The 18,763-nt window shown below is 39.9% G+C and overlaps 1 non-coding gene across 1 annotated transcript; it reads left to right on the top strand.

Annotated features, from left to right (window-relative positions):
* Nucleotides 1-16,340: 16,340 nt before the first annotated feature.
* LOC117308787 (small nucleolar RNA SNORA70) lies at nt 16,341-16,469 on the top strand. The gene has a single exon (XR_004522965.1). It is a non-coding gene; the product is annotated as a small nucleolar RNA SNORA70 (small nucleolar RNA).
* The last annotated feature ends 2,294 nt before the right edge of the window (nt 16,470-18,763 follow it).

Below are 18,763 nucleotides of genomic sequence, written 5' to 3'. Positions count from 1 at the left end.
TCACCAAATGACATATGGCAATCATTACAGTGTTGTCCTTGCCTACAAATGCACGTCAGAGCATGTGTACCCACAGGTAATGGGTGTCGGGGGCTTCAAGGAACAGTCCAAATGCAACAGTGGAGCAATGTTGCATGACAGGCAATGCTGCATCATTAATGCTCTGGATGGCACAGATGACAGCAGTGTGTGGAAAATCACAGACCCAAAGTCTGTGAATTGAAAAGAGATTCCAAAGAGTCAAATTCTGAATATGAAGAAGTTTTAGGACTATCTAGCCCCCTTTATTTCACTTACAGTTTTCCTTTCATGTGTACAAATGAGTGATATCTAAAAAGGCCTAAAAGAAATAATTCAATAAGTTTTAAAATAAAAGTCACAAGGGTTAAGAAAGCATTGTGTCGTGGTTTAATTGGCAGCATTTTTTTTGTTTCAACATAGAACATAATTGTGTGTCTTTACCTGTAGCATCTTAAATTAAGTGAAATTTGCAGTATAGATATATGTTTATTAATATTAGAGCTGTACAGGACTATATAAGCAAGGAGAAAATTATGGATGAATACAATGCAGGATAGTAATATGAATGTATTAGTCTGCTAGGGCTGCCACAACAAAATTCCACAAACTGAGTGGCTTAAATAACAGAAATTTATTTTCTCTGGAAGCCAGAGATCAAGGTGTCAGCAGGTTTGGTTTCTCCTGAGGCCTCTCTCCTTGGCTTGTAGATGGCCACCTTCCCACTGTGTCCTCACGTGGCTCCTCCCCTGTGTGTGCAGCCCTGGTGTCTCTCCCCATTCTAATAAGGATACCAGTCATATTGGATTAGGCCCCTACCATTATGATCTTATTCGATCTTAATTCTCTCTTTAAAAGCTCTAGCTCCAAATACAGTCACATTCTGAGGTACTGGGGTTTAAGGCTTCAACTACAAATTTGAGGTGGGAGAGGACACAGTTCAGTCCATAACAATAGGTTCCTTGGGGAGACTTGGGGAGAGAGAATAAGAGAGACCATGTAATAAAAGAAAAGAAAAACGACCACACTTTTTTAAAAAGGTCATGCATATATAGGCACTTACACAAAATCACTCATATGTCACCCCAATGATCACAGCAACACTATGTACAATAGCCAAGAATGGAAGCAACCTGAATGTCCATCGACAGACAAATGGATAAAGAAGATGTGATATATATATACACATACACACACACATATACACACAATGGAATATTGCTCAGTCATAAAAAAGAATGAAATAACGCCATTTGCAGCAACAGGGATGTAGCTACAGATTATCATATTAAGTGGAGTAAGTCAAACATGAAAGACAAATATCATACGATATCATTTATACATAGTATCTTCAAAAATGATACAAATGAACTTATTTATGGTTACCAAAGGGGATATCAGGGGAGGGATAAATTAGGAGTTTGGGATTAACATATACACATTACTATATACAAAATAGGTAAACAACAAGAACCTACTGTATATATAGCACAGGGAACTATACTCAATATCTTGTAGTATACTATAATGGAGAAGAATCTGAAAAAGAACATATGCATATGTATGTATAACTGAATCACTTTGCTGTGCACTTGAAACTAATGCAACATTGTAAACTACTTCAATTAAAAAAATTTTAAGTAAAATCTTAAAAAATGAAATAAAATTACGAATGTAGAAAACAAACTTATAGTTATCAGGGGATAAGGAGGGGAGGGATAAATTGGGAGCTTGGAATTGACATATACATACTACTATATATAAAATAGATAACTAACAAGAACCTGCTATATAGCACAGGGAACTCTACTCAATACTCTGTAATGGCCTATATGGAAAAAAGAATCTGAAAAAAAAAAATAGTGGATATATGTATGTGTATAACTGACTCACTTTGCTGTACACCTGAAACTAACACTAAAACTAACACTAACATTGTAAATCAACTGCACTCCAATAAAAAATTTTAGAAAGAGACAAAAAAAATAAAAATGAAAAAATAAAATCACGCATCTGTGTATATAAATATATAAAGATGCAAATATAAAATAATTATTTTAAAAGCATTTATTCAGTGGTTTCTCATTGTCCTTGGGATCAAGTCCAAAAACTATAACACGGCTGATAGACCTTTTAGGAGTGAAACTCCCGACTCCTTCCCCAGTCTCCTCTGTCTCTTGCATTGTTTACTTCACTCTCTCTGCTCCAGAAACCCCTAACTTCTTTCACTTCCTCTGAAACTCCTGCCCCTGTCCACTGTCCCTTCTCTTCAGAACACTCTTCTCCAAACTGCCCACTTTTGCTCTATTCAGTCTTTAAGTCTCAGTTTAGATTTTACTTCCTTGGAAAGGCCTTGTCCCACCCCACACCAACTTTCTCATGGTAGTCCAAACTGCAAGAGAATCATCCAGATCCTCGTTTAAAATGCAGATCCCTTGTTTCCACTCAGAGCTGCTGAATCAGACTCCTGTGGCAGGGTGGGTGAGAATTCTTCTGCATTCTCCAAAGAAGATATACAGATTGCCAACAAACACATGACAGGATGCTCATCACTAATCATCAGAGAAATGCAAATCAAAACTACAATGTGGTATCACCTCACACGGGTCAGAATGGCCATCCTCAAAAAATCTACAAACAATAAATGCTGGAGAGGGTGTGGAGAAAAGGGAATCCTCTTGCACTGTTGGTGGGAATGTAAATTGATACAACCACTATAGAGAACAGTATGGAGGTTCTTAAAAAACTAAAAATAGAACTACCATACGACCCAGCAATCCCACTACTGGGCATATACCCTGAGAAAACCATAATTCAAAAAGAGTCATGTACCACAATGTTCATTGCAGCTCTATTTACAATAGCCAGGACATGGAAGCAACCTAAGTGTCCATCGACAGATGAATGGATAAAGAAGATGTGGCACATATATACAATGGCATACTACTCAGCCATAAAAAGAAATGAAATTGAGTTATTTGTAGTGAGGTGGATGGACCTGGAGTCTGTCATACAGAGTGTAGTAAGTCAGAAAGAGAAAAACAAATACTGTATGCTAACGCATATATATGGAATCTTAAAAAAAAAAAAAATGGTTCTGACGAACCTAGTGGCAGGGCAGGAATAAAGACGCAGACATAGAGAACAGACTTGAGGACACAGGAAGGGGAAGGGTAAGCTGGGACGAAGTGAGAGAGTGGCATGGACATATATACACTACCAAATGTAAATTAGATAGCTAGTGGGAAGCAGCTGCATAGCACAGGGAGATCAGCTTGGTGCTTTGTGACCATGGAGAGGGGTGGGATAGGGAGGGTGGGAGGGAGATGCAAGAGGGAGGGGATATGGGGATATATGTATGCATATAGCTGACTCACTTTGTTATACAGCAGAACCTAACACAACATTGTAAAGCAATTATACACCAATAAAGATGTTAAAAAAAGTTTAAAAAATTAAAAAATAAAATGTGCGAACTGTGCCACGGGCTAGTTAAATCTCCATAACACACTGAACTTTCTCCTTTAAGATCCATCACAAGTGTTACTGTTTATTTAATGCAGGGATGGGCAACCAGGTAGAATATATTTTAGGCTTGACACACCAAGAGGCAAAAGCAAGGATGTTAACATAGGTACTTATATAACAAGATAGAAAACAAATTTTCACAAACTTTTAAATAAAATTTTTAACAAAATTAAAAACACAATGGAATATAATTTTTTGTAATACAAGTCTACTAATGAAGAAAACGGAATTTTTTTTGTTGGGATGACATTTTGCTTAATTAGGGTCGAAGTTAGTGTTTTCTAATAGTGTAGTAGAAACACGGCCTTGCTCTTCTACAAAGCTTTCCCTTGCTTCTCTGCAACACAGTGTGTGAGTGGTCATAAGTCAATATCTCTTTGAAAAAAAAGGTGCTACACAGCACCTCTTTGGATCATCACACATGCACACACACACACACACACACACACACACACACACACATTCACCAAAGATGAACAAAAGTGCCAATAAATCTACTCAAATCAGCCTCTAGAATTTCACTACTCCTTTACTTACATGCCTTCTCTGTTCTGGCAATCAATTCACTTCCCTATCCTTTACTGAGTAAAACAAAGGCAACTGCCTGTAGTCAATATATATATTTTTTAACATCTTTATTGGAGCATAATTGTTTTACAATGGTGTGTTAGTTTCTGCTGTATAACAAAGTGAATCAGCTATACATATACATATATCCCCATATCCCCTCCCTCTTGCATCTCCCTCCCACCCCTCTGGGTGGTCACAAAGCCCTGAGCTGATCTCCCTGTGCTATGCAGCTGCTTCCCACTAGCTATCTATTTTACATTTGGTAGTGTATATATGTCAATGCTACTCTCTCATTTCATTCCAGCTTACCCTTCCCCGTCCCCATGTCCTCAAGTCCATTCTCTACATCTACATCTTTATTCCTGTCCTGCCCCTAGGTTCTTCAGACCTTTTTTTTTTTTTTTTTAGATTCCATATATATGTGTTAGCATACAGTATTTGTTTTTCTCTTTCTGGCTTACTTCACTCTGTATGACAGACTCTATGTCCATCCACCTCACTACAAATAACTCAATTTCGTTTCTTTTTATGGCTGAGTAATATTCCATTGTATATATGTGCCACATCTTCTTTATTCATTCATCTGTCAATGGACAAGTAGTCAATATATTTTAAAGCCAACTTTCCAGGTAGAAATGGGCACTTCTTAGAGTCAGAACTAGAAGCCAAATATAAAAGATGACTGACTATATGTCCATAGGAAAATGCTCAAAGTCATTCTAGGTCCTGACACTCCAAGGTAAGGAGTTGTATTCTTGCCTTCCAAATTTCACATGATTTTTCTCTTATTGTCTTCTTTAGTTTCTGGACATAGAGAGACATGGCAAAGTCAAAAGTGCATTAAGGGCTTCCCTGGTGGCGCAGTGGTTAAGAGTCCGCCTGCTGATGCAGGGACGCGGGTTCGTGCCCCAGTCCGGGAAGATCGCACATGCCACAGAGCGGCTGGGCCCGTGAGCCATGGCCGCTGAGCCTTCACGTATGGAGCCTGTGCTCCGTGCATTAAAAGAAAATACAGATTAATAGAGTAGGGAAAATTTTCCTAACTGTGTGGTTCAAAATCCAAAAAGCTTCACCAAATTAAAAGTGAAAGAATTTGCATAGCAAAGAAAAAATACACCAACATAATATGCAACTAAAAAGACAAATGACCCTCTGGGCAGCTGTTTGGAAATATATATTTATATTTTTCAAAAAGACAAATGACAAACTGGAAAAATATTTATAATTTACATATAAAGAGCCTTTAAAAATGGAGAGGAAAAAGACCAAAAACCCTATAGAAGTTTTCACTAGAGATATAATCAGACAATTCATTGAAAAATAAATGCAAATTACTCTTACTCATATGAAAAAATGCTCAACCTCTTTCATGATAAGAGAAATACAAATTAAAACTGCAGTCAGATGCAATTTCTCACCTGCCATATCGGCAAAACCCCAAATCTTTGACATCATACTTTGTTGGCAAGACTTTGGGGAACAGACACTCTCATAATTTGATGATGGGAATGTAAAATGGTATAACTCCTATGCAGGGGAATTTGGCAGTATCCAGCAAAATGTCATATGCATTTACCCTTTGACCCAGCCATCCCACTTCTAGGAATCTCTCCCACAGAAACATTGGCAAAGATACAAAAAGACACATGCACAAGGCTATTCATCTTAGCATTACTTGAAATAGCTAAAAGCTGGAAATAACCCAAAGGTCCACCAATAGGGGTCTGGTGGAATTAACTATAGTATATCCACCCTAAGGGGTTCTAGGCAGCAGTAAAAAGAAATGAAGATTCTCCTTTTAGACTATACATAATATATATACACTACATGACTCTCAAACTTTCTCAATCCATAGTCCCCTTAGTGTCTCAATAATTTTTCATGGTAACCCTAAGCCAAAAGAAATGCCCAGTAGTTTCACTTGTTAATGGCCTTAAATCACCCACAAGTAATAACGAATGAGAGAGGGAAAGGAGGACCAGAGAGGATGATGCTGAAGAAAGAAAGGGAGGAGATGGTATCAAGAAGAGAGAAGTGAACAGTTTCTAGGGACACAGAAAGGGCAATAAAATAAAGAAAGAAAAGGGTCCCCTGTAGTTGGCAAATAGTGAATTCAGTCAGGGTAAATTTAGCGCAGAAATGAGGGCAGAAGAAAAATAGGGAGATGTGTATCCTGCATCAGAGGGAAATAACCAGAAGATGATCAGATGATGTCAATATGACAGAGGAGTGTGGGGAATAGCCAGAAAGCATGATCCCAAATAGAGGAAAGGACTTTACCAGCGGGTTAAAAGCCATGGTTTAGAAGCACGGGTCTACAATCCCTTACGCAAAATCCCTTGGGGCAAGATTTGTTTCTGGATTCAGAATTTTTAAGATTTTAGAAAATTAATCATGGAACACATACAGTTAATACGTAATACCTAGGAAGCACTTCATAACCGAACACACTAATATTTCTTCAGACAAAACTATGAATATTAAGAGTAAACAGGATGAATAGATTCCCATCAGTTTACATCTATTTTTGTCACCATATAAAATACAAAAAGCTTTCAGTTCTCAATGCATTTCTTTATTTCAGAATCACAAGTAAGGAATTGTGGGCTGGTAGCAGAGAAATGCTAAGAGCAGGTCTACAACAGGTTTCTTCTGAGCAGACGGTGAAAGGGACATTCACTAAGAAGATAAGGATAGAGAAGCAAGCAAAAGGAGGATCAGCCAGGAGGGCAACATGGAAGAGGAGTAGAGGACTCTGCATAGAGGCTTGGCATTGGGGGCAAGGATCAAGGTGCCAAGGAAATGGGGCTCAGCTGAATTGATGGTGGGCTTGAGTAAGTTAAGTTCCAAGAGATATCAGAAAGATAATAAGATTAAAAGACTGCCTCTTTGGGGACTTCCCTGGTAGCGCAGTGGGTAAGAATCCACCTGCCAACGCAGGGGACACAGGTTCAATCCCTGGTCTGGGAAGATCCCACATGCCGCAGAGAAACTAAGACCATGCGCCACAACTACTGAGCCTGCGCTCTAGAGGCCGCACCCCCAGAGCCTGTTGCTCCGCAACAAGAGAAGCCCCCACTCAACTAGAGTCAAGACTGTGTGCAGCAATAATGACCCAATGCAGCCAAAAATCAATAAAATTAAGTCTTTTAAAAAAATAAAAGACTACATCCTTTGTTATTTTCCAAATGGAAAACTGAAGAGAGGCTCTCTTGGAGTCTTTTGGAGTCTTTTGAAGAGAAGTCTTACCAAAGAAGCTAAGGGGTGGGGAAGGCTTTCAAAATGCACCCTCTCTGTGGAATCACAGCTTCTAGGGTTGACCAGGGTGCTTAAGGCTTTGGGTTTACAGTGCAGGATGTCTCCTCAAGTGCTCAGGCAAGAGAAGGCCCGTGTATCTCACAGGGCAGGGCATAGAGCTCTGCTATCCCTTTCCTGGGAACCTGTGGGGAAAAAAATTCCCCCGGGTTTCTTGCCTTCCTCCCTAATGAAGGTCATTCCTGAGGACCAGAGGTTAATGCTTTTCATGTTCTTGGAACATCCTAGATAAAAGGCATGTCTTAAAGCAAACATGTAATTTTACATGCCTATGGAATGCCTTTTGTACCATGCAGTCGAGGTTTAACAGTATGTGTAGAGATTATGTTTGGCTTGTTCTAATAAAATTTAATACGTTCCCATCAGGCTGGAAAGACTCTTCAGTTTCAGCCAAAGTTTTTCCTTAAAGACTCACGTGCAATGAACACAGTGAAGGTAAGTCCCTGCCATGGAGACATGGTCAGGAGCAGAGGGGGAGACCACGCACAACAGAGGATTCATGCCAGAGTTTGAAGGCAGAACCAGACCCCAGGTACTGTCATTCCTGCATCATGCACTTCAGCTGAGTGGGCAGAGATTACTAAACATCACATTAAACCATCCAGCTCCCTTTCACAAAAGTCACAGATGGAGTGAGGGAAACACCAGGTCTCGGTGCTGGCCAGGGTCCCAGGGGAAGGCAGCGGGTTTATGAACACCTGAGAGCAGGCATGTGAGTTGGTGTTTAAACAGTTCCAACATATCATCAAGGGCTTCAGCCAAGTTAATGAGAACCAGAGCTCCAGACCAAAACGCTTATTTTGAAAATACCTATTTTTCAAAGATTTTGCATTTTAAATTAAACCATATGAGTAATTGTATCCTAGCTTCATACTCCATTCTGTAAAAGAAAATTCTCGTTCCCTAACTTGGGAAAGAACGTCATGATTTTGCAAAAGGGGAAGTAAGCTCGTGGGGAGGGGGGTAGAGAGTAGAGCCCTGGGTTGTCCACAGCTAAGCCCAAGCAGCCATCAGGCAACTTTGACCAACAGGTAGGCAAAGGCCGCTGGGAAGAGTTTCCAGATCACTACCTTGCCCTCCCCCAGAAATCCAAATTCACCTTGTACGCTGATTCTGCTTCCACCTTGCTTCTATAGGAGGTGAGAACTGGTCATAATCCAGTGAATTTAAGGCATTTGAAATTCATGTAATGAAAAGACCTCTATAAAGGCCAGGCATTGTTTGATGGCCTTTAAATGGGACAAATTCGTTTTGTTGGAATAGGGGGATATTTGTTCTTTCTATTTTTTCTTTATTTAATTTTTGTTTTGTTTTGTTTTGTTTTGTCCTAGGAGTTATCTGACCTTTCTGGGTTTTTTTAAACTTCCAGGAGTTGTGTGTTGCTCTGAGCAGCTATTTTCAGAAAAACTAGTTAAGGTTTAACTGATGATAGGCCCTCAGACTACAAGTTCCTAATGAGGTCCTTAACAGACCTAATTTTATTGTTCCCTTTTCTTTGACTTGGTGATATACCCAAAACTATTCAGTTCTAGAATAAATATTTCATCTTCAGAATCAACTAAGGAGCCATCCTGGTGGCGCAGTGGTTGAGAGTCCGCCTGCCGATGCAGGGGATGCGGGTTCGTGCCCCAGTCCGGGAGGATCCCACATGCCGCGGAGCGGCTGGGCCCGTGAGCCATGGCCGCTGAGCCTGCGCGTCCGGAGACTGTGCACCGCAATGGGAGAGGCCATGGCAGTGGGAGGCCCACGTACCACAAAAAAAAAAAAAAAAAACTTGCTATTTCTACAAGAGGCATTCATTCCCCCAATTAAACTGTTAAGTAAGGTGATGATGGGAGGATGCAAAGAGCACATGAGGAAACAGATAAATAGAGGGGTCAAATGGAGTCAAGCAGAGAGTTGCAAGTTCAAATCTTCCTTCTGCCACTGGATCCTGTGTGTAGTCATCTGCCAGTCTTGTGAATAGAAATTCATCTGTACAGAGCTTTGTCACTTACCAAACACTCGTGTGCAAACCTCATTTAATTTTCATTCATAAACCCCATTTTCATGACAAGGAAACTGAGATGCAAAGAAGTTAATCTGACTTGACCAATGTCTCAGAATTAGAAAGTGGCAGAACCAGGACTCAAACCAAGCTCTGTTAAACTCCAAAGCCCCTTCTTTTAAGACTCAGATTTGCATTCATCTGTCGTTGGACATTTAGGTTGTTTCCATGTCCTGGCTATTGTAAATAGTGCTGCAATGAACATTGGGGTACCTGTGTCCTTTTGAACTATGGTTTTCTCAGGGTATATGCCCAGTAGTGGGATTGCTGTGTCGTATGGTAGTTCTATTTTTAGTATTTTAAGGAACTTCCATACTGTTCTCCACAGTGGCTGTATCAATTTACATTCCCACCAACAGTGTAAGAGGGTTCCCTTTTCTCCACACCCTCTCCAGAATGGAAGATGTGGTACCTATACACAATGGAATATTACTCAGCCATAAAAAGAAATGAAATTGGGTCATTTGTAGACATGTGGATGGACCTAGAGTCTGTCATACAGAGTGAGGTAAGCCAGAAAGAGAAAAACAAATATCATATATTAATGCATATAAGTGGAATCTAGAAAACTGGTACAGATGAACCTATTTGCAGGGCAGGACTAGAGACACAGACATAGAGAACGGACATATGGACACAGAGGAGGAAGGGGAGGGTGGGATGAATTGGGAGATTAGGATTGACGTATATACACTACCATGCATAAAAAAGATAGCTAGCAGGAACATTCTATAATGAACAGGAAGCTCAGCTCGGTGCTCTGTGAGGACCTAGAAGGGTGGGATTGGGGGAGGGGGTGGGAGGGAGGTTCAAAAGGGAGGGGATATATGTATACACATAGCTGATTCACTTCATTGTACAGCAGAAACTAACACAACATTGTAAAGCAATTATACTCCAATTTAAAAAAAAAGACTCAGATTTGCAAAGTAAGAATTATGACAAACTAGACCCCAGGAACTTAGTATTAATTCATTGATTTGCATCCAGCTGTGATATGATAGAAGGAGTAAAGCATCTACTTCTAAATTCATACTCTTACAAGTGGTATGACCTGGCACTAGCCATCTGACCTGAGTTTCAGTTCCCTCAATTGAAAAGTGAAACTAATAATTACACTTATCTCTTAGTCTTGTTGTCAAGGTTATATGAGAAAATGAATGAGGAAGCATCTATCGCACAGGACCTCAGTAGATACTGATTGGTTAAGTAAGTTACTCAAAAAGAAATACAGCATAGTGTCTAAGTCCTTGGCCTCTGGCTGGTTCTATAGACTCAAATCCCAGCTCTACCACTTAGTGGCATCACCTTGGGCAAACTACTTTAGTTCTTGGAAAAGTGGAGATGATAATGGGGCTGTTGTGATAACCCCTGCAAGGTCTTAGAACAGTACCTGGCATATAGTATTATATGAATTTTTTTATTAGAATTATTATTAATATGAGTGAAAGTAGCTGATTTCTTGAGCATGTTAAGTAGTTTTACTACCACGTTTGGTGGAAAAGGAAGAACACAGGATTGCTACAGAAAATTTATATATGTTTTTTATTAACAGTGGGCATTATTATTTTTAAAGGAATGCCTCTCATGTTTCTCCTTTAATTTTATTTGGGTTTCAATTAACTGCTCTTTATTTTTATTTATTTACTTTTCCCACATATTGACTTATCTCTTCTCTTCTCTGCCAATTTAACTCCTCCCCATTCTACAAAGATCATCAGAAATCCCATTACTCTCACAATGTGTGTGTATACAAAAGCACGTGTAAACAAACACCCAGCTAATCTTAATATTTTATACAGTTCACAAAGGACTTTCATATACAATACAGATTCTCATTCAATGCTCTTGACAGACTATGGGGTAGATATTGTTAGAACTTTCATTTTACAGATAAGAAAATTCAGTCTTTGTACATCTGAGCAACTAGCCCAAGGACATACAGTTAAATTGACTACAGTTTTGCGTTTTAGGGAAAATATTTTTTTCTTTTTACCTTTTGACCCTCTTCACCCATTTCTCCCACACGTACCCCACCCCACTCCTGTCCCACCTCTGGCAGCCAACAATCTGTTCTCTGCATCTATGAGCTTGTTTTTTACTTTTTGGTTTGTTTGTTTAGATTCCACATATTTTAGAGATCACAGAGTATTTGTCTTTCTCTGTCTGACTTATTCCACTTAGCTTAATGCCCTCAAGGTCCATCCACGTTGTCAAAATGACAATATTTCATTCTTTTTTATGGCTGAATAATATCCCATTGTGTGTGTGTATATATATATATATATATGCACCACAATCTCTTTAACCATTCATCCATGGATGGACACTTAGATTGTTTTCATGTCTTGGCTATTGTAAATAATACTGCAGTAAACATGGAGGTGCATATATCTTTTCAAATTGGTGTTTTCATTCTCTTCAGATAATTACCCAGAAATGGAATTTCTAGGTCATATGGTAGTCCCATGTTTAAGGTTTTGAGGAACTTCTATATTGTTTTCCCTAGTGGGTGCCAATTTACATTTCCACCAAGAGTGTACAAGTGGTCTGTTTTCTCCACATCCTCACCAACACATGTTATTTCTTTTCTTTTTGAAAATAACTATTCTAACAGGTGTGAGGTGATAGCTCATTGTGGTTTTGATTTGCATTTCCCTGGAGATTAATGATGTTGAGCATCTTTTCATGTACCTGTTGCCCATCCATATGTCTTCTTTGGAAAAATATCTATTAAGATCTTCTGCCCATTTTTTAATTGGATTGTTTCGGGGGTTGGTTTTGTCCTGTTTGGGTTTTTTGGCTGTTGAACTGTATGAGTTCTTTATATATTTTTATAAAAGTTTATTTGACTTACAATATTATATTAGTTTCAGGTATACAACATAGTGATTTTGATTTTTTTTTTTTTTTTTTTTTTTTTTTTTGCGGTACGCGGGCCTCTCACTGCTGTGGCCTCTCCCATTGTGGAGCACAGGCTCCGGACGCGCAGGCTCAACGGCCATGGCTCACGGGCCCAGCCGCTCCGCGGCATGTGGGGTCTTCCCGGACCGGGGCACGAACCCGTGTCCCCTGCATTGGCAGGCGGACTCTCAACCACTGCGCCACCAGGGAAGCCCCTTGATATTTTCATACATTATGAAATGATCATCATATGAGTCTAGTTACCATCCAACACCATACAAAGTGTTACAATATTATTGACTATTTTCCCTACACAGTACATTATATCCCCATGACTTATTTATTTTATAACTGGAAGTGTGTACCTCAATCTCCTTCACCAATTTCACTTACCTTCACACCCCCTGACTTTTGTTATTTTTGTTCTTTTGTATTTTAGATTCCACATATATGTGAAATCTATGGTATTTGTCTTTCTCTGTCTGACTTATTTCACTCAGCATAATACCCTCTAGGTCCATCCATGCTGTCACAAATAACAAGATTTCACTCTTTTTCATGGCTGAGTAATTCCATTGTGTCATATGTGTATGTGTTTATATATATCTTTCTTAACCATTTGTCTGTCGATGGACACTTAGGTTACTTCCATACATATTTTTTGGATATTAGCCCCTTATCAGGTGTGATTTGCAAATATTTTCTCCCCCATTCAGTAGGTTGCCTTTTCATTTTGTTGATGGTTTCTTTTGCTGTGCAGAGCTTTTTAGTTTGATGTAGTCTCACTTGTTTTATTTTTGCTTTTGTTTCTTTCATTTTTGGTGTCAGATTCAAAAAATCATTGCCAAGACCTATGCAGAGGAGATGACTATGTTTTCTTCTAGGAGTTTTATGGTTTCCAGTCTTATGTTCAAGTCTTTAATACATTTTGAATTAATTTTTGTGTATGGTATAAAGCAGGAGTCCAACTTCAATCTTTTGTATGTGGCTGTCCAGTTTTCCCAACATCATTTATTGAAGAGACTGTCCTTTCCCCATTGTATATTCTTAGCTCCTTTGTTGTAAATTAATTGATCATATATGTATGGGTTTATTTCTGAGTGCTCTATTCTGTTCCACTGATTTATGTGTCTGTTTTTATGCCAATGCCATACTGTTTTAATTATTATAGCTTTATAATATGGTTTGAAGTCAGGGAGTGTGATGCCTCCAGTTTTATTCTTCTTTCTCAAGATTGTTTTGACTATCTGGGGTCTTTTGTGGTTCCATATAAACTTTAGGATTATTTGTTTTATTTCTGTGAAAAATGCCATTGGAATTTTGATAGGGATTGCACTGAATCTGTAGATTGCTTTGTATAGTATAGACATTTTAACAGTATTGTTTCTTTCATTCCATGCATACAGAATATCTTTCCATTTATTTGCATCTTCTATTTCTTTCATTAATGTCTTATAGTTTTCAATATACAGGGTTTTCACCTCCTTGGTTAAATTTATTCCCAGGTATTTTCTTTTTCTTGATTCAACTGTAAGTGGAATTGTTTTCTTAATTTCTCTTTTTGATAGTTCATTTGTAGTGTATAGAAATCCAAGAGTTTTGGGCTTCCCTCATAGAGCAGTGGTTAAGAATCCACCTGCTAGTGCAGGGGACACGGGTTCGAGCCCTGGGCCAGGAAGATCCCACATGCCGCAGAGCAACTAAGCCTGTGTGCCACAACTACTGAGCCTGCACTCTAGAGCCCATGAGCCACAGCTACTGAAGCCCGCATGCCACAACTACTGAAGCCCATGCACCTAGAGCCCATGCCCCACAACAAGAGAAGGCACTGCAATGAGAAGCCTGTGCACCGCAACGAAGAGTAGCCCCCACTCGCCACAACTAGAGAAAGCCTGCGCACAGCAATGAAGACCCAACACAGCCATAAATAAATAAATATTTAATTATTTAAAAGAAGGAAATCCAAGAGTTTTTTTGTGTGTATTGATTGTGTATCCTGAAACCTTACTGAATTTGTCTATTAGTCCTAACAGCTTTTTTCATGGAGTATTTAGATTTTTCTATATATTATACCAGATAACCTGCAGATGGTGACAGTTTTTCTTTCTCCTTTCCAATTTGGATGCCTTTTATTTCTTTTTCTCACCTAAATTTCTCTGGCTACACTTTCCAATACTATGTTGAATAGAAAAGGTGAAAGTAGGCATCCATGTTTTTTTCCTGATCTTAGAGGAAAGCTTTCAAGTTTTCACCACTGAGTATGATATTAGTTATGGGCTTGTCATATATGGCCTGAATCATGTTGAGGCATGTATCCTCTATACCCATATTTGTTGAGAGTTTTTATCATAAATGGTGTTGAATTTTGTTAAATGCTTTTTCCACACATATCGAGATGATCATATGATTTTTATTCTTCATTTTGCTAATGTGATGTGTCACACTGACTGATTTGTGGATGCTGAACTATCCTTGCATCCCTGAAATAAATCCCACTTGATCATGGTGCGTGATCTTTTCAATGTATTGTTGAATTTTGTTCACAAATATTTTGTTGAGAAGTTTTGCATCTTTGTTCATCAGGGATATTGGCCTGTAATTTTCTTTTCTTGTGGTGTCCCTTTCTGGTTTTGGTATCAGGGTAATGCTGGCCTCATAAAATTAGTTTGGAAGCATTCCTTCCTCTTCAATGTTTTGAAAGAGTTTGAGAAAGATTGGTATTAATTCTTTGAATGTTTAGTAGAATTCACCAGTGAGGCCCTCTGGTACTGGACTTTTGTTTTAGGGGAGGTTTCTGATTGTGATTCAATCTCTGTACTAGTAATTGGTCTGTTCAGATTTTCTGTTTCCTTATGATTCAGTCTTGGTAGGTTGTATGTTTCTAGGAATGTATCCATTTCTTCTAGGTTGTCCAACTTATTGGCATATAACTGTTCATTTTAATCTATAGTTTGTACTAAATGGCCCAAACCAGAAACTTAATGGTTGGTAAAGGAGACATAAATATATAGTTATGACTCAGTGAGTGATAATAGTAGATCATTTATGAAACTGATCAAAGACATCAATCTGATTTTTTCTACACCACTTTTTGGACATATATTTTGTTCCCAGCACCATGCTAGGACTGAAAACGCAAAGATGAATGAGGAAGGATTCCTGATTGTGAGAAACTTATCATCTATGGGAGAAACAGACAGGAAAACAAATAACTCTAACACACGTACTAAAACCTACATAAAGGTTAAGAGCAAAATGCTAAGCAAACATGACATCAAATGGTTTTATATTACTTAGTGATACAATTATGCATGGAAATTATCACCTTCTTGTTATAAGACACAAAGCAAGACTATCCAAGATCATTACCAGTGAATGAGATAAACTTCTATGTAACTTATTTCCCAAATATCAAATATCCAAAAAAATTATATGCCAATTGGTTTGGAGGGGTTTACTAATTTTAAAGTCCACACTAAAGAAACAAATGTCCCCTAAATACTCATATAAAGGCATTGATTGGCCAAGGATCCAGGCGTTTCAAGCTGTGATTACAAAGGCATAGACTCAGTGTGGGCAAGGAAATAAAGGGGAGAGAGCCCCAGTGAAGAAAACAGAGTTTCTTGCATGGCTAACAAAAGAGAGAGATGATTACAGCAGCCAGACTGTAGGGATTCTGGCAAAATTATGGCGGTAGCGTGGCAGTAACCATATGTTTAAGAAATTAAAGCCACTTCTAATTTCAAATATTTTAAATCATTATTCCCAGAAGTATATAAATATGTGCCAAACCTACATATCTTAATTTGGAGTTTTCAAAATATAGACAAAAGATTGCATTTAAATCTAGAAAACGATGTCCAAGGGGGGCATGTCAAGGTTAAGTTGGGCTAGTGGCTGGGAGAAAGTAGCCATGGAGTGCTGGGTTCAGTCCAAGATTAGAAAAGGGAGCACCTATTTGCAGCCAATTAAGCTGACTGTGCTTTTTTCCTCCATGGAGGCCTGGTGTGCAATGGCTGCAAACTCCTAGGTAGTGTATGCAGCCTGTTGCCTGTATGGGTTGCCCTGAGGGACCTTGGAGACAGCCCTTTCCAGTGGACATTTACATCTGGCATGCTGTCCCTAATCTAGGCTCCAGATTGGTATGCATGGTGCCTTTGAAAAGCCCCGGGGCACAGTGGCCAGGGTCCACATTGGCGAAGTCATAATGTCCATCTGCAAAACAAGCTGCAGAACAAGGAGCATGTGATCAAGGCCCTATGCAAGGCCAAGTTCAAGTTCCCTGGCCGCCAGAAGATCCACATCTCCAAGAAGTAGGGATTTGCTAAGTTTAATGTGGATGAATTTGAAAACATGGTGACAGAAAAGCAGCTCATCCCAGATGGCTGTGGGGTCAAACATACCCCTAATCATGGCCCCCTGGACACATGGCAGGCCCTGCACTCATGAGAGCTTTGTGCCCACCTTACGCCCACCAATAAATCCTACTTTCCTGTCAAAAAGAAAAGGAAAAGAAAAGGCAGCACCTAGCAGAGGCAGCAACAGATGATCCTTCCAAGTTTCCAAGAAACCAGCAAAGGAAAACCAGAGCCCAAAGGATCTCTGTCTTCAGGCACCTGGTATAGGACAGTTTAGGATACTTCTTTTGAGCAGTTGGCTTGTTGATGACCTCTATGTTTTCTGGTCATGCTACATATGGTGGAAAATTTCCAAGAGAAACTTCCCAGGGGCATGGCCCCCAGACCCCAAGTCTGAAGTCAAAATGACTAATCCAGACAACTGCAAAGGCTACTCCACTTAAGAGTAGCTACTCCACTGGAAGGCCAGCGTGGGCAAGACCAGCAGGGAAGGGGCTGTGGAGACCACAAGGTATAAGTCTCCTGGGCCACTCTTTATGGTCCCTCAGAGCTCCTCTTGACCTCTGCCTTAGTACATACGGCCTTCTGCCCTGAAAATCACCCGGTGCGCAACTTAACTCCCCCACCCAGACTGTAAGCAGAAACGATGTCATTGTCCTTCTCAGATTGCTTGGCATAGAAAGGTACCATGGTAGAGATGAAAGAAGGGTGTGGAATTCAGCACTGGAAATACCACTTTGAAGGGATGCAGAATGGCAGAGTGGTTGAAACTCTAGTTTATGAAGCCAGGTTACCTGAGTTTAAATCCTGCTTCTTGTTAGTAGCTGTCTGAGCTTGGGCAAGTTGTTAGCCATCTTGCACCTCAATTTTCCCACTTGTCAACTGAGAGTAATACTAATGCCTACCCCCAGGGCTCTGGGAATTAAAGGAATAAAAGCACTTATAGTACATACATATTTTGGTAGATCATACTATTATTTTCCATAGCCTAATGAACAGTGTATGTTCATGTGCTTTGCTAAACTTTAGTTTTCTCATCTGAAAAATGAAGGCATAAGATCTAGTCTCATAGGACTGGATATGAATTAGCTAATGGAAGTCAAAAAATACGTTGAATGGAAAATGCAATCCAAATGTTTTTGTTTGCTGTTATCATCGCACATAGTAGGCATTGGAATCAATGATTGCTAAAATACAGAAACAAAACAACCACAGAAAGGTTAGACCAGACCCCCTCAAGACTCACCATCCCGAGATCTTATACAGGAAAGTTATTTGTAAACATGAACGCCAGACAAGTGTTCCTTGTTAGCTATGCATAGGCCCTGGAGACCAGTACTGCCGTGTGGTGAGATCAAGTGAAGTGAGGGACTCTGCCAAGAGAGGCTCTGAGGCCTGAGAAATTACTCCCCCAGAGGCCTCCTGTGCTGCACTGTGCCCCACTCCCATTTCGGCCACCTCCCCAAACACCCCCAGCCCCCTCCCAACAATCCTGCAGACTTTGCCCAGTCCCCATTGGCATGGAAGTGCAGAGCTCAACACATTCCACACTTCATCCCCCTGGATTCACCCTGATTGGCTGGTTCTGCCTGACTGTCCCACACAGCATCTCTAGGAGAGTCAGAAAGAAATGTACTGAACTCACCAGCGCCAGGGGCAGAACCAAAGACAGCATGGCCTGTCACCCTAAGGAGTTTAGCGCTCCCGTCATCGCCACAAGACAGACACAGAGCGGGCCCCGGGAAGAGCCTGCACCTTCCCCAGAGCCAGGGAGGTGGTCGGAAAACCACATGGGGATGTAGGTTCTCCTACAAAAGCAAGGCCACCAAAATCCTAGCCCTGGAAAACTCCTTCCAAATGGACACTTGACGGGTGGAGGGGAAGAGGGTTAACATCTGCCCTGAAGCTCTTGGCTCCGCCTGGGTTTTGTGTACAGTACAGAAAAGGAGCCTGGTATACAGAAAGCTTGATCATTGATAAACCAAGAAGTTTCACCATTTCACAGTAGATCTTGATTCCTTTT

This window comes from Tursiops truncatus, chromosome 17, assembly GCF_011762595.2.
Source record: "Tursiops truncatus isolate mTurTru1 chromosome 17, mTurTru1.mat.Y, whole genome shotgun sequence".
In the NCBI taxonomy this organism is placed as follows: domain Eukaryota; kingdom Metazoa; phylum Chordata; class Mammalia; order Artiodactyla; family Delphinidae; genus Tursiops; species Tursiops truncatus.
Note: the sequence above shows the minus strand (reverse complement) of the source record. Positions and strands in the feature narration are given on the sequence as shown.